Genomic DNA, 18,121 nt, shown 5'->3' with positions numbered 1-18,121 from the left:
TGCACCTGCCTGTAGTCAGCCTACAAAGAGTCCTCAAAACACTATCTTCACCTCTGTGTCTTTGGGGACCTTTTTATCCATGATACTTTGTGGTATAGGTTTCTTTCGTTTTTTTCTCAGTTAGCTTACATTATCTCTATAAACAGAAATAATGTTTAAAATTGTACTTACAGTTTTGCTTTCTGTTTCTTGAAGATTCACTTATGGTTCTTTTGTTTTTTTCCTTCTCACTGGACTTGGGAATTTTGTAACTGTTTCTAATTACAGAACATGTTCTATTTTTTTGGTTGTTTTTTCATTTTTGTTTTCATTTGTGTGTCACTTTGTTCTGTTTTCTTTGTTTTCTACCAGGAGTTTCCCTAATTTACCTTTTATGTGAAGCTCAAAACTTTGTTCTTTGCTTAGTAGTATTCAGTTTGGGAACCCACAACTTAAGATGAAATTGGAGAAATTTTTTAAGCCAGAAAAATAACAAAACAATTACAAGGTAAAGAAGTAAGAATCATACTGAAAGAGTACAGGAGGTGAGATCCTTTCATCAAAAAATAGTAAAAGATGTCTTTCTGGTCTCCACTCTTAAGAAATTCAGTTGAATTTGGGACAATTTTCCTTAGAATTCTGGTTAGAACTACTGTTCTCATAAATCATCTTTTTAAAACTCTTGTTCCTTCATCTTTATTTATGTAACAGTAGAGCAGAAGTTGTCTTGGATACAAAGTATGTGGTTTACATACATAAATGAATGAATAATGACTTAAATGTCTTCATTTGGAGAAAAGGCTGATAACTACATGTTTTTAGTTTGTACTCATAAATAAATAAGAAGAATTATTCTAAACTGCAGCTTAAAGTGTTTTGGTATTTACACAGTGTGGAATTACCAACAGTTGTTTTTGTTCAGTATTAGAGGAAGGGCTATCATTTTTTTTTGGAAGAAATCAGTGTGAGTCATTCAGCATATGCCCCAAGAAGGAGCAAATAACCTCTTGTGTATTGCAAGAAACTGGTCTTTCCCTGGGGCTCTAACTCTGGTGTTTGTCCTGTGGGAAAATATTGTTCTCTTCTGCCCTTTTCATTTTTCTACTTTTTAGTGACTTTTCCCTCAATATCTTTACCAATGCTCTTAAAATTTTTTTTTTGGAGGATAATTGCTTTATAATGTTTTGTTGGTTTCTGCTGTACATCATTGGAAATCAGTCATAATTATATATATGTATATTCCCTCCCTCTTAAGCCTCCTTCCCCCTCCAAATGTACATTTTTTAGCATTCATAAAAAAGGTATAGTTTTGTGCATGTAAAGATCATTTAGAATTGTTGCATTTTAATAATATTCAGTGTTTATTAAATTATTACTTAGATTTTTAATTATAAGTTGGGCATAGTCACCTATGCTTTTTATCTGATGAAAATTCAGTGAATAACCTGGACCTGTGCAAGTGAGGAATCTGAAAATTAGCTTCAATGGCTGATGGTTCACACACATGTACTACTGATGAAGTCTTGGATAAAAGTCTTAGTGTGCCAGAGACTCCCAGGTTCTGCTTGTTTTTCTTGTTTAGTTTTTAACAATTCCCTACTTATTCTGAAAAAAAAAATAGTCCTAATTTGCATGATGAACTATACGGACACTCTAATTATGTTGGACACCTCTGTGACCACACAAACTTGGTCAGGATGGGAAGCTTTCAGTCCTGATTTCAGCATCTTCATTTACCTTTTAGTCCCAGTCTTAAAGTAGGGGTCATCACTGACCTACTAGTAGTGGGTTGCAAGGAAGTTTCCTGTTGTATGTTTTTCCATCTTCTTAAAGGTCATTGTTTTGACCTTAGTTTACTATATTAATTAGACTTAAAAAAATTCAGTGAGCAATAAGCTGAAGTTGATGTTAAGAAGCTCCCTTAAACAGAGCCAGATTTGCAATGTGTTCATTTAAATTCTCTGAAATATTTAAATGTATATCTTTCACTTTAAGGTTACTTACTCAAAACCGACTTTTCATTCCTACTTTAAAACGGGAGTACAAGGCACATCTGTCAGAATCTCAATGTGCAAACATTTTTATCCATTTTGAATGAATTAAGGTTGAATTTAAAATAGAATTTTAATACTATGGGTTGGTTTATTTCATTTAACCTTATCAAAGCTAGAAATACCTATTAAGACAATAGTTTTATCTTTTTTTAAAAATTTGAAGATATTATCCCCAAACTGGTGGAGTTAACATCCCAGAAGGTATAGATACATCTGAAAAATGGGTAGACTGTGTTTTTCTGGATTTCAGTCACCTATGCTGGGTAACAGACTCCCCTCAACTGAGGGGTATTAAACAACTGTTTTTTAATGCTCCCTGATTCTGTTAGGGGAGGCTTATCTCTGCTGCCTGATATCAGGATGTCAGAGAGTATTATTGTTCCATCTCTGAGGATGGAATGGCAGTAGGTAGGCAGGAATCACCTGGTAGGGTGCTCACTCACGTGTCTCAGTCTGGTCTGGGATGAATTCAGGCTGGGTTCAGCTGGGATGGTTCACCAGATACCCACACATGGCCCCTTCCTGTGGCTCGAGCTTCACTCAAAGAGGCATCTGAGTTCTGGGAGGAAGCATCCTTGGAGCAAGCATCTCAGAGGAACCAGGTGGGAGTTGCGTGGGTTTGACCCCATGGCCTCAAACATTGCATGATATGAATTTGTAGTATTCTGTTGATCAAAGCAGTCAGCCTCCCAGACTGAAGAGGTTCTCTTAATGGCAGGAATGTTAAAAAATTTGTAACCATTAAAAAAATTCTACATTCTGTTAGCCCCTTTGATGGAAATAGAAGTGCTCGGATTGTAGATACCCAGAGCAGCTCTTCTCCATCCTAATGGGACTATTTTATAGTTGCTCTGAAAAGAGGAGCCTCCACATCTATAACCTTGAGAGGGAGAGTTCATAGTCTTCTGAGTTCAGCATCATCTCTTGAGCATTTTCTATCAGTTTTCAAAATTTTGCCTGAGTCAGGCAGATGAAATTCAGTAACGTTTATCCTGCTTCCTACCTGACTGTATAGCACTGATCTCTTTTCTCTCACTATTGGTCATACTATCAGGTCTATTCTAATCATAGTATTTTTCCTGAGAAAGTAGTTTTTTGCTAGAACTTTAACCTCTTTTGGTTTCTCATTTCCTTTTTTTTTTTTTAAATTAATTAATTTTGTTTTCGCTGCATCGAGTCTTAGTTGCAGCCCATGGGATCTTTTCCTGGGGCTCCAGAGTGTGTGGGCTCTGCAGTTTGCAGCACTCGGGCTCTCTAATTGAGCCATGTGGGTTCCGTTTTTGCAGTACGTGAGCTTAGTTGCCCCACGGCATGTGGGATCTCAGCTACCCGACCAGGAATCAAACCTTGTCCCTCTGAATTGCAAGGTGGATTCTTAACCACTGAACCACCAAGGACCCTCATTTATGTTTTTATTTGCTCTTTTCTATGATCTTAGATACGTTACATTGACAGCAGCATCAACACCCCTCTTCTTGCTTTTAAAGTCCAAAGCGCCTCTTTTGCTCCTTTCTTTTCTTCCATCTCCCCTTTCCTTGTCTTGTTCCCTTTGTTGTAAAAACAATGATTCCACACCACATGTGATTCTATGTCACATATGTGCCACCTAATACCTGGGTCAATTTTCAGCAGAGTTCTCTCCATGATTTCTCCCATTTATTAGAGTGAAACCAGGGAAGCATTTGAAAAACAAATGGCTGGACTGATTCTCCTCAGGAGCCTTCCTAAACCCTTTGAGTCACGAGTCATAGGGAGGTTTTGTAACATTCAAATAGTAATAGCCTCCCCTTTCCTGGGGATGTTTATTAAGGAGCAAATTACCCTCATCCCCTGGTTGTCTCATTATCATTCTTAAGAGCATCAGTTTGGGAGAAACAAAGTGAAATTGCAGTTAACTAACTGCTAGCATCTGTTTAATTGTTTCAAATCTACAAAATGTGGTGATTTGTATAAATTCTCTGCCATGATATACTGTTTATAAATCTCTGCAGCTGTAATCATAATTTAGTAATTGATTCCTTCATTTACTTGCTTTTCACTAAACATGTTTTAAATACTCATTAATTCACCAAGCACTATACCAAGATAGTGGGTTACAAAAAATACAATAATTAAAGGGACTTTTGTTGAACTATTTTACTGAAATATAAAATAAAGCTATTTAAATAAAGTAGTTTTTGAGGTTCCTGTAATATATTCTGAACCTTACGATTAGTGCTTTGATACTGGGAATAAGATAGGTTATTAACCAGAGTTCAACCAGAGAAACGCACCAGTAAGAAATACACATTTAGAGAGCATTTGGCTCACGTGATGTGGTGTCTGGCTAGGCAAGTCTGAAATCCAGAGGGCAGGCTCTTGTGAAGGCAGCCTTGAACTCTTAGGCATGGGTCATAGCTGCTGTATAGGCAGGATTTCTTCTTATTCAAGGAAATATTAACTCTTAAGAACCTTCCACTGACTGAGTCAGTCAGGCCCATTCAGATTATTCAGGGTAATCCCTTCTGCACTCAAGTGATTATGGACCTTAATCATATCTACCAAACACCTTCATAGCCTTGGTGTTTGATTGAATAACTCAGGACTGTAACATAGCTTAGCAGACATTTAAAACATTTCATCCCTTTTCAACTTGGCATCCAAACACATCTCTTTTAAGACATACTTAATCTCCAAATAAAGACAATAACAAAGTTGTATGTCTGCCTAACACGACATGACTATCCTGAGTATAACCAAAAATGTGGTCATTCTTTACTCAGAAAAGGATGCAAAGAACTTGGGTGATGTTCACTCTTATTTTTCGATTGTTTGCAATTTGAACACTGCTACGTAAAGTTAACTGATATACATACACCTTATGTTAGATTAATAAGGGCATAAGAGATGAAAGAAAACAACAATATTTTATACACATACACACTCACAAATATATTTATAACACAATAAGGAAGAAATACTCATAAGTATTATAGCTCTTATTTTTGCTGCTCATATTTCAAACCATCCTTTTCCATCATCCAGGACATGTTCCCTCTGCTTTTAGTGAGCACCTCTGTTGGCCATGGTTCTTTGCTTGGTAAGGTGACCCAGACTTTCATTCCCGAAGGCTGTGGGTGATCATTTCCTGCCTGAATTGATTGTTATAGTTTTCTATTGACTTTAATGATAAGATGTACTGGGAGAAGTGCCCTAAGAAATGGATCTCCTGTGGTTTGTGTATATGCTTCCTTCTGTTGTGTACTGACAACCTGATTTCCTCTTGGTAATCAGTATTAGTCTCCCCAGCCAGTACAGTAACCTCCTCTTTTCTTATTCATTCAAATGAATGAATAGTCCAACATGCAGATATTGGTTCAGTAGAACCACTGTTGTGCCTCCTGGTGAAAACTTTCTTCACTCTGGAATGAAGACCTCTAGATCAGCCGTCACAAAGGGACCAGGGACCAGGATGGGGGAGGGATGATTTCAGGATGATTAAAGTGTATTACATTTATTGTACACTTTATTTCTATTATTATATTATTACATCAGCTCCACCACAGCTTACCAGGCATTAGATCCTGGAGGCTGGGGGCCCTTGCTCTAGACAGCCAGAGCCTACAGCTGTGGTGACAACAGAAATTTTGCTGTTGGATCATTGGGATTAAAAGTAGGGGGAGCAACTCCTATTTCTACCCACTGATTCCTGGACCCATGAGTCTTGGCTATGGGAAAACCAGCACCATAAGTTAGATATTGATTTAGAGTGTAGATAGCCTCCTTACTCCAGACCTGTAAGGTTTTCCTATCCCACTGGCATCCTAACTGTGGCTGTAAGTTCACTTAAGCCTGGGAATTGATTGAGGGGCTAGTATTAACACAAGTTTATGTGCCCAACACACTGCAAGGTCAAACAAACTGAAAAATTGGGAGTTTGGAACAGGAAAGGGTTTATTGCAGGGCCACACAAGGAGACAAGGTGGCTCACGCCCTAAAAAGCCTTGAGTTCCCCAAAGGGTTTTGGCAAAGCATTTTTAAAAGCCAGGTGGAAAGTGAGGATATGTGATCAGGATATGTGATCAGATCCTGCACAATTCTCCATAGGGTCCTTCTCAGTTACACCAGGGTTCTTTGCTTTGATGATTCAAGTTAGGCATCTGTTCACTAGACCTAGAACTCTTCAGTTTATACAGATCAACTTAAAATTCAGCAGGCTGCCAACTATGTATTTTCTAAGGATACTGTGATCAACTAGTCAACATAGATCAACATAGATCTCCAGAAGTCAGACTATTTTTCCCACCTTGTCTTTGGTGATTAAGTGCAGTCATCCTGGGATCCTGTCATCCCCACTGAATCTAGGGATCCCCACTGAATTGAGGGATCTCATTTTGAGTAGAATTTCTCACTGTAATTTCTGTCTTACAGAGAAGAGTGACCATAGGCCTCTTCAAGAATGCAGAGGCTCTTCCCGCAAATGCCTTCCCATCTGGTGCAAGCTGAGTCCTCCGTGTGCTCTCGTGGTGGGTGTGTAGGTCTTATCTGATACATTTGCTCTGAGTCCTCTTCCACATGCCAGCTCTTTAAAAATCTGACAACACTATTTACTTCATTTGTGTCAACGGGCAGAAGAATCAAGAGAGGTTATTGAATTTTCCACAGGAAAACTTTGGGAGTAGAATTATGGTTCCCCTATCAGTTAAAAAACAGCTTTTAAAATGACTTGACTTCCTAAGGTGACACAGTTGAATATTTCATCCTACTACAATTCAAGGGAAGAAATTTTTATAAAAGAAAACAGTTGGGGAAAACAAGGATGTTGTTCAGTAGCTCAGTTGTGTCTGACTCTTTGTGACTCCATGGACTGCAGCAAGCCAGGCCTCCTTGTCCTGCACTATCTTCTGGAGTTTGCCCAAGTTCATGTCCATTGAATCAGTGATGCCATCCAACCATCTCATCCTCTGATGCCCCCTTCTCCTTCTGCTTTCAATCTCTCCCAGCGTCAGGGTCTTTTCCAATGAGTTGGCTGTTCGTATGAGGATATATTTGCTTATTTTCCCCTTCCTTAATTTCAAGCTTTCATTTTTTCTACTTACATATTTGTCTTCTATAGAAATAATTTTCTGGACAGTGAACCATATCATCTAAGAATTATGCTTAGGCTCATGATTGTTGTTGACTTTGATTAATCTGATCTCTTACTTTTAAAGGTAGCCAAGTTGTGTTTATAATTCTGAAGTAGGAGCTTCTGATGTCCTTCTGCCATGATCATACACATGATATAAAGTGATTTCCTAGATTAAACTGAATGTGCTTGATGCTAGAAAAAGAGTTAAACTGATATAAACAAAAAACTGTCCATTAATAGCTTTTCACCATGAAAATGGACTTTATTTACTTGGATTTCTAACTATATTTGCTCAGTTATAAAAAGTGGCCAATTAATTTTAAACAGCCTCTTTGAACTTTCTCACAAAATTTGTCTTTAAAAAGATGGTAATGATGACCCTGTATGCGAGACAGCAAAAGAGACACAGATGTGTAGAGTGGACTTTTGGACTCTGAGGGAGAGGGAGAGGGTTGGATAATTTGGGAGAATGGCATTGAAACATGTATACTATCATGTAAGAAATGAATCGCTGGTCTATGTTCGATGCAGGATGCAGGATGCTTGGGGCTGGTGCACAGGGATGATCCAGAGAGATGGTGTGGGGTGGGAGGTGGGGGGGTGGTTCATGTTTGGGAACTCATGTACACTCGTGGTGGATTCATGTCAATGTATGGCAAAACCAATACAGTATTATAAAGTTAAATAAAGTAAAAATAAAAATTAAAAAAAAAAAAATAAAATCAGACATTGTATTCGAAGCTCTAAATATGGCGATTTGTAGAACTCTTCTGCTGAGACTGGAGTGGCACTACATTTAATAAGATGCTTTATCTTCCCAGGGGGCTAAACAAATAAAGACCACCTGCTTCCAATCTATTTTCTTTCCAGACTGCACCAACAATGCATCTGAGACAAATTACAATATTTTCCTGCTTAAATAACAAATGGTACTTACAATAAGTAGAATTTTATCACCTTCTTATATTATTGAATTGCATTAATATTAAGAGGGGAAAATTCCTGATTGCTCAAATATTTGTATATTATGAACATAAATATGATAAATTACTATGTAGTTTCTATCTAAGGATTCCCAATCCAAGGAAGATTTCAGGAATTTAAATAAGATTTAAAATACTAACCTTTGAGATAAACTACTAAGGAAAGTTATGGATTCTCTCTTACATACATAGAATTAAATAGCCATGAATTGTTTTTTACCTCTTTGAGATATTGGAAGATGGTAAAATTAACTATACAACTTTTCTTTTTCACTGAAAATTTATTTCATATATTTTAAAAAAATTGACAGTAGAAAAATGGGAAATATAGGATATAAAATAGTGAAACAATAAGATTTATGGCCATTCTAATAACCAGAAATAAAACATTTGATATGTTTTTTGCCAATCTTTCCCTTAAATCATATATGTGTGTTATATGCTCACACATACATAATTGAATAATTGAAATTATACTGTATATATTCTTCTCAATTCTTGCATTTTTATTTCTCATATTACAAGTATTTTTTCTCATAGTGTTGAATATTTTGAAAACATAACTGTAATGCCCACAAAAGATATCTTTTTATGGATACATCTTAGAGTATTTCTCTATTAGCATTTATGTTTATTTCTGTTTTTGCCTCAAATATACTCACTGCTCTAAATTTTATCATAATAATTTCCTTGATTTCTTAAATACATTTAACATGTAGTGTGCATCCCAAATATTGTGTTTTAATTTTGCCTGGTTTTGAACTTAATATAAATGGAGTAACACTGTTTATATTATTTTGTACAGGGCTTCATCCACTAACTTTTTCATCATCTATGTAGTTTCATGTACTTTAGTGCTTTCTTGGTCTTTGCTGTAATGTGTTTCTTTGTAAGGATGTGCCATGTGGTATTTATGTGCTTTGGGCTCTTTTTCTTCCAATTTGTGGCTGTTACAAATAGCTCTGCCCAAATAGCTCTTGGTTATCAAACTAAGGTGTGTCTACCAGATCTCTGGGCTTCCCTGACTCAGACAGTAAAGAATCTGCCTGCAGTGCAGCAGACCTGGGTTTGATCCTTGGGTCAGGAAGATACCCTGGAGAAGGAATTGACTACCCACTCCAGTATTCTTGCCTGGAAAATCCCACGGAGAGGAGCCTGGCTGGCTACAGTCAGTGGAGTGGCAAAGAGGGCCCCATCTTTAGTTGGCTGATTCTTCAGCTCTCTTCCCTTCAACCCCACAAGGCTGTGAAAACGCCTGCTCAGCTTCTCAATGCCCTCTTCTGCCTGTCAGCAAATGGCCTCAGGAAAAGATGGTTCTAAATGATAAGTGAAGTGAAGTGAAGTCGCTTAGTCGTGTCCGACTCTTTGCGACCCCATAGACTGTAGCCTACCAGGCTCCTCCGTCCATGGGATTTTCTAGGTAAGAGTCCTGGAGTGGGTTGCCATTTCCTTCTCCAGGGGATCTTCCCGACCCAGGGATAGAACCCAGGTCTCCCGCATTGTAGGCAGACGCTTTACCCTCTGAGCCACCAGGGAAGCCCCATAAATGATAAGACCACTCTGCTAAAATCAGTCTTATCCTAAAGATTATCCCAGTGGTTCTTCATTATTATTTAAAGTTTTCCATGACTTCAATCTCCTTTCTTTTTATAATTTTTGTCTAGCTTTTCCTATTGTCCTAGATGGAAAAAAATGGTTCATATTACCATTAAAGGAAGAAGAAATTTTCTAATTGATTTTCTTTAATTAGCCCAGTGCCATTTCCCCAATACATTTGTTGAAAATTTGATCCCTCTTCATCATTCCCTGGTAGTTTCTTTATCTCTATAAATATGCACACAGTTATAAATAATATATAAACATTTACCATGTATTTCTTCATTGAATGTTAGATTAGCAGTTTAGTATAGTGGTTAAACACAAAAGTGCAGACTGCCCGAGTTCAGCTCTAGCAGTTAGTAACCATGTGACACAGAGCATTTTGCTTAATGGCCTTGTGTCCCCAATTTCTTATCTGTAACATGAGGGGAATGAGAATATAGTACCTATACTAGAGGGTTGCTTATAGGTTCAAATGAATAAAATATGTAAAAGCCTGGAAAAAAAAAACTGGCACATAATAAGCTTTCTATAAAGTGTTTTTATTTTTGTTTATTTTAGATTATAAAATAAAATGTATTATTTATTAAATGTGAACTAAATACAAGGTGCTTTTAACATATTGTTTTCTAATCATGCAAAGTAGACACAATCATTTCATTTTTCTTGAGGTTTAGAGTGATCCAGTAATCTCCCCAAACACAGAGCTATTAAGCAAATTAAGTGACAGAGCCAAGGATCAGACCTAGTACAGTCTTCCTTCAAAACGAAATTTTAAAAGTTTCCAAAAACTTAGAAAAAAAATGAATTGCTCTGTAGCCATGGTAATAAGTAGCTCCCAGAATGTATTTTAAGCCTGTTCAATTAATCAGTGACAACTCAATTCAGGGAACATGCTTTTGCAAGTCAGCCAATCAGTGTCAATCTCTGGTTTCTGTAATTTAGCTATGTAGAGATAGACTTGATCTACACACACTCCACAGAGGGCTAATCCGTCAATAGCAGTCACGCGTGAGCAAGCACACTTCTGACAATGCCAGCCCCCTTCCGAAAGCCCACTGGTCCCTTGGTTCCATGCTTCTCCAAAACCCAAATAAGATTAGCACTCTGTTCTGCTCAGAGAGAATGTGCCTGGCCAGCCCTGCTCTCCCTGACTACAGTGAGCAATGCATGTAAATGTGCTTATTTTAGGAGTTAAATGGTAGCCTCATTATTCTTTGAGAATTCTGCAAGTGCCACGAACATAATTCAGAAGACCCCTGCATCATCCAAGGTAGCCCTTAGGTGTGCTCACTGGGGTCTTTGTGTCCAAACTCCACTCATCTGCTGCCAGAGATGCAAGCCCAGCAATGATCTGACTGGTATTGCTGAGCTGTTATTGCTGAATTCATTTTGTTCTAGGATCTGTAGCCAAATGAATCTTTGCATAAGGCCATCAGAGTCAGGTTTTTGTATAAGGTAATGAGGTGTCGTTTTTTTTTTTTTCTTTTCTTCAGTAATTAGTTCTTTGATTTGGAAGTGCAACATTTGCTAATTAAGCCTATGTCTTTGTACAAGGTAACTCAATTTTCTGTTTGGAGTTAGACCACTGGATAAATATATTTTCCATTGACCAGCTTATTCTCCTGCTGCTTGCTTTGTTCTTTCTTTTGTTTCTAAACACAAAGTTTTATTTTCTGTGGTTTTGTTTGGTCCTGGAGTTTCTGTTGAATGTAGTGTCAGAGAGCCGATGGATGGTATCTGTCTGATAAGTCTCCAGTCCAGTCCAAGTAGGTTCTGACTTCAGAGATCTGCTAAATCTGCAACAAAATTAAAAGATGCTTGCTCCTTGGAAGGAAAGCTATGACAAACCTAGACAGCATATTAAAAAGCAGAGACATCACTTTGCCAACAAATGTCCATCTAGTCAAAGCTACAGTTTTTCCAGCTGTTATGTACGGATCTGAGAGTTGGACAATAAAGAAGGCTGAACATCGAAGAGTTGATGCTTTCGAATTGTGGTGCCAGAGAAGACTCTTGAAGAGTGCCTTAGATTGCAAGGAGATCAAACCAACCAGTCCTAAAGCAAACTCCAGGAGATAGTGGAGGACAGAGGACTCTGGCATGCTGTAGTCCATGGGGTCGCAAAGAGTCAGATACAACTTAGCAACTGAACAACAATAAATCTGCAACAAATTTGTGGAATAGAGAGTGGCCAGACTTTGTAGGTCCCTAAAAGATGCTTACTCCTTGGAAGAAAAGTTATGACCAACCTAGATAGCATATTCAAAAGCAGAGACATTACTTTGCCGACTAAGGTCTGTCTAGTCAAGGCTATGGTTTTTCCTGTGGTCATGTATGGATGTGAGAGTTGGACTGTGAAGAAGGCTGAGCACTGAAGAATTGATGCTTTTGAACTGTGGTGTTGGAAAAGACTCTTGAGAGTCCCTTGGCCTGCAAGGAGATCAAACCAGTCCATTCTGAAGGAGATCAGCCCTGGGATTTCTTTGGAAGGAATGATGCTAAAGCTGAAGCTCCAGTACTTTGGCCATCTCATGCGAAGAGTTGACTCACTGGAAAAGACTCTGATGCTGGGAGGGATTGGGGGCAGGAGGAGAAGGGGATGACAGAGGATGAGATGGCTGGATGGCATCACTGACTCGATGGACGTGAGTCTGAGTGAACTCCGGGAGTTGGTGATAGACAGGGAGGCCTGGTGTGCTGCGATTCATGGGGTCGCAAAGAGTCAGACACGACTGAGCGACTGAACTGAACTGAACTGAGAGAACTTTCCTGAGTGTACACCTTGTCTTGTCAATCTGTGGTCTCTTATCAATCACACTTTCCCTTCCCTACCTCCACCTGGTCCATGAGCTGGGCACAAATTAATTGATACACACAAACTGTTGACTAACTGTCATGGCTTTTTTTCTAGTTCATCATGGATCTGTTTATGTCAGATTCTCAATCTTCTCATAGGAAAGCTTCCATTTTCTACATAAAGTTGCACTATAATCCTAACTGTTGTACTTAACTTAGTTGTAGTAGTGTTAGTGGCTCAGTTGTGTCCAACTCTTTGTGACCCCATGGACTGTAGCTCACCAGGCTCCTCTGTCCATGGGATTCTCCAGGCAAGAATACTGGAGTGGGTTGCCATTCCCTTCTCCAGAGGATCTTCCCCACACGGGGATTGAACCTGTGTCTCCTGCATTGCAGGCAGATTCTTTACCATCTGAGCTACAGGGAAAATTGACTTAAAATAATTTTAAAATAACATTTGAGATTTGAAGTGTCAAGATTAATAAATTAATCTGTTTAAAACAAACAACACTAATTAGTCAATAGCCAGTTTTTTAAATAGATAGGCTAAATCTTCTGAAAATTTTGATCCAACATAGTCTTTCTCCAAGACTTTGAAACTTTCTGGAACTTATCCTCTCTGAATCTCTCTTGTTTGCTTGAGCTTTACCTGATCTTACAAAGGAAAGAACAGTCGCAATTGAAAATGTGCTTGACAGAATACAAATCTACAGAAGGTGAATTAAGACACTCTCTAGACCCAAGTTAATGAGTATAATTAAAGAATTTCCTAAACCTCAAAAGGACAAGTAGAAATTCCTATGGAATTTAGGACTTTGCTAGCCACTTATCCTGAACTAAAGATCTATACCAACTCATCAATTCATTGTTAACTCTTCAGTTAGTATACTATTTAAGAGAAGCAGTCTAGAAAAGAAAATATTTTAAAAACTTAATTGTGTAAATTTTTTTAATTAAGCCTTTATTTTACTAAAAGTTTAAATTAAGCTTCAAAATTTTTCGGTAAATAAAGATGAAAAATAGATTTTAGGAAATTTTCAAGCTGTTTTCTAGGCGTAGACTCAAGGACAGAAATAAAAGGAACTTTGTCCTTTCTTTTTGTAAATGTCTTCAAATCTGAATTAAAGACTTTAATAAGAAAAAATAAATTAAATTATGGAGTTTTCAACTTAGAATATATCCAATAAGTGGCTAGGCATTTCTAGATAATCTTAAAAATAATGAAATTATAAATCAGTGTAACTAATGGTTCTCCACATAAACCAACTGAAATGGTTTTCTGTTTTCTAAGACCTTGGAACTTCTGAAGCAGGATACCTTCAGATATTATAAACAGAAGGGCCATTGTATTAACCAATGTTTGATCTTGGCTAATATATAAAAAGACAATGGTCTAAAATTTATCCATTGACACCACTCTATGCATTAGTACCAATATTTCCATCTTCCTCTTAAACTCCTAAGAGTATTGTATTTGCTTACACAATAATACAGCTTCCTACCATTAATTCGATCACCACAGAACATCAGATCCTTCAAAGTAAAATGCTGAAGTTGTCTGAAAAAAGAAAAGCAAATTGACTTGTAATAAGCAAACTATGCTTTAAGAAAAAAAATGTAACCTTAAAGTAAAAAAAGACAACAAAAGGCAAATTGGAGTGTGCACAATACATTGTAGAAAGCAGGAAAAGAAGCTTCAATTTACCGAAGTTTGTTAGAATCATTCAAATAGTGAAAATCTCTAACAGTACTGTGACCTAATCCAAGATGGATGTTTGAAATCATTTATCAAAGGAATACTTACTTATTCCTTGTGATAAAATACCTACAAATTTAAAGGGTAGCATCTGCTTCTAGACAAAAAAGTTCTAAAATTTTTATATATTATAAGACAATATAATAGTCCTACTTTATATGAAAGTCCTGAAAGTGAAGTCTGAAAAGAAAGTCCTACTTTCACTATATATGATTCAAGCAACTACCAAAGAACTACTTGTGGTCTTGGAATTCCTATGGATGAAAGACACCACAAGGAGGGCAGATTAATTTGGATCAGAGTTTTTAAGAATCCAAATTGATTCCTCCAGGACTGTAAAAACCTTTCTTTCCATGTAAATAAGAACAGGTTAAGTCATGCATTAGGGTAATTCACTCAACAGCATGACATTATCAAAGAATCCTCAACTTTCAACCTATCTCTTAATTCCGTAGTGGGTGCTCAGACTTCTACCATAGAACAATTGCAAGTATCAACTAAATCAGGGAAAACATCTTTAGAACTTGCGCTAGGCTTTAAATCTAAGGTAGCTAGATGTAGGAAATTCTTATTGCTGTTGGAAGCCATTCACCATTTTTACACTAGTTTGTTAACTAACTATGAATTATTGTAATCCTCTCCTGTATTACTATTCACTGATTTAACACTCTTAATATAGTAACTCTATAACCATTACTGAGTGGAAAAGAATCCATCATTATATTTCTTTAATTCAAGAAGTGTCCATGCCCAGAACAGAATTTTTGGACACTTCAGTAACAAATTCTGACCTCATAATGTTTGTTTATGGGTCTTATATTTATAACAAAATGACAGTATTAGGCTTGATTTTTAAGAAATAGTCCAGCTTCTCTTATAAAATCCAGTACTTTACTAGATGCCAAGTTCAAATGTCTAACCTGTTCAGCCTTCTTTATGGCATATGATATTACTAAAATAAAACAGTAAATATAACTGGTAGCTGGTGTGTTTTAAAATAATCCCCTTATTTAATATGCTGCAGAAAAAAATAGTTTAAAAATTTTTCCTAGGTACTTTATAATAATGAAAAATAAATTTATTAATCAATAGCAAATAGGTGCCATGATGCTACCCCAAATAATTATTGTCCAAAAGTGGATTATCAGAAGTGTTTTAAAAATAGATTGTAGTGACAGTTACACAACTCAAAAAATCTATGTAAAGCCACTGAATTGTATACTTAAGATGGATAAATTTTATGTGAATTATAGCTTAATAAAGCTGTTTTTAAAAAGTAAAGACAGAAAAAAGAAACTACATAAAGTAGTGTGCTATATATATTCTAGATCTAATAAAATAATTTAAAAATTTAAATACTTTAGAAATAATATATAAATACTGTGTAAATATATAAATAACCTTCATGCTAAACAAACTTAAAATTTATTTTTAATTGGAGGATAATTACTTTACAATGATCTGTTGGTTTCTGCCATACAACAATGTGAATCAGCCATAAGTATACATATATCCCTTCCCTCTTGAGCCTCCTTTCTCCACCTCCCACCATCCCACTCCTTTAGGTCATCACAGAACACTGAGGTGAGCTCCCTGTGCTGTACAGCAGCTTCCTACTAGTTAACTATGTTACACATGGTAGTCAATGCTACTCTAATGAGCTCCCTATACAAAGACTTCATTTAAAGCAATGACAAACATTAAGTGCCTGGAGGTCAAAGATTATTCTATAATAAATACTCAGAATATGGCCTGCCAAATTATGAAAAGAAACTCTATAAATGACCAGGTTGTATGATTTATAAAGTAAGATCTGGCAAAACCTGCATTGCTACCTGGAAGAACCAAATCAAATCTCAAATGCACACTTGAAAAACTCTATCAGACAAGATGACACATAAAGACACATTTGCTACAATAGTAAACACAGACTGGGACACTTTTGCAGGCTGGCAGAGGACACAGGCAATTCATACTCTATCTGCAGTTAATCAGAGAAAGCCAGAGACACAGTATAGACGGGTTCCATGGCCAAGGCACTGTTTGGATACTTCCAAGCAGATTTTAGACAGGTGTCTTCCTCTACGGGTTCTAAATATGTAATAATATATTAAACTTACTTTTTTCTAAATGAATCCACCAGGCTTCCCTGGTGGCACAACCGTAAAGAATCCACAGGAGACAGCCTGGGTCAGGAAGATTCCCTGGAGGAAGGCATGGCAACCTACTCTAGTACACTTACCTGGAGAAGCCCATGGACAACGGAGCTTGGTGGCCTACAGTCCAAGAGGTGCAAAGAGTCAGACATGACTGAACACGCCCTTCTTTAAAGTAGTTATGGATAATAAAATATCTACAGATTTTCCTTAGGCCAATTAGGGAGGGATCTGTACATTTTTATTATAGGGGACTGGAATGCAAACGTAGGAAGTCAAGAAACACCTGGAATAACAGGCAAATTTGGCTTTGAAGTACAGAATGAAGCAGGGCAAAAGCTAATAAAGTTTTGCCAAGAGAATGCATTGGTCATAGCAAACACCCTTTTCCAACAACACAAGAGAAGACTCTACACATGGACATCACTGGATGATCAATATCAAAATCAGATTGATTATATTCTTTGCAGCCAAAGATGGAGAAGCTCTATACAGTCAGCAAAAACAAGACCAGGAGTTGACTGTGGCTTAGATCATGAACTCCTTATTGCCAAATTCAGACTTAAATTGAAGAAAGTAGGGAAAACCATTAGACCATTCAGGTAGACCTAAATCAAATCCCTAACAATTATACAGTGGAAGAGAGAAATAGATTCAAGGGATTAGATCTGATAGACAGAGTGCCTGAAGAACTATGGATGGAGGTTCCTGACACTGTACAGGAGACAGGGATCAAGACCATCCCCAAGAAAAAGAAATGCAAAAAAGCAAAATGACTGTCTGAGGAGGCCTTACAAATAGCTGTGAAAAGAATAGAAGTGAAAAGCAAAGGAGAAAAGGAAAGATATACCCATGTGAATGCAGAGTTCCAAAGAATAGCAAAGAGAGATAAGAAAGCCTTCCTCAGTGATCATTGCAAGAAATAGAGGGAAACAATAGAATGGGAAAGACTAGAGATCTCTTCAAGAAAATTAGAGATACCAAGGGAACTTTTCATGCAAAGATGGGCACAATAAAGGACAGAAATGGTATGGACCTGACAGAAGCAGAAGATGTTAAGAAGAGGTGGCAAGAATACACAGAAGAACTGTACAAAAGAGATCTTCATGACCTCGATAATCACGATGGTATGATCACTCACCTAGAATCAGACATCCTGGAATGCAAAGTCAAGTGGGCCTTAGGAAACATCATTATAAACAAAGCTAGTGGAGGTGATAGAATTCCAGTTGAGCTATTTCAGATCCTAAAAGAAGATGCTGTGAAAGTGCTGCATTCAATATGCCAGCAAATTTGGAAAATTAAGCAGTGGCCACAGGACTGGAAAAGGTCAGTTTTTATTTCAGTCCCAAAGAAAGGCAATGCCCCAAAATGCTCAAACTACTGCACGATTGCACTCATCTCACATGCTAGTAAAGTAATGCTCAAAATTCTCCAAGCCAGATTTCAACAGTATGGGAACCATGAACTTCCACAAGTTCAAGCTGGATATAGAAAAGGCAGAGGAACCAGAGATCAAATTGCAAGAGAGTTCCAGAAAAACATCTACTTCTGCTTTATTGACTATTCCAAAGCCTTTGACTGTGTGGATCACAATAAACTGTGGAAAATTCTGAAAGAGATGGGAATACAAGACCGCCTGACCTGCCTCTTGAGAAATCTGTATGCAGGTCAGGAAGCAACAG

Source organism: Oryx dammah, unplaced genomic scaffold (assembly GCF_014754425.2).
Source record: "Oryx dammah isolate SB20612 unplaced genomic scaffold, SCBI_Odam_1.1 HiC_scaffold_19, whole genome shotgun sequence".
NCBI classification, from domain to species: domain Eukaryota; kingdom Metazoa; phylum Chordata; class Mammalia; order Artiodactyla; family Bovidae; genus Oryx; species Oryx dammah.
The sequence above is the reverse complement of the archived record's forward strand: the minus strand, read 5'-3'. Positions refer to the sequence as shown.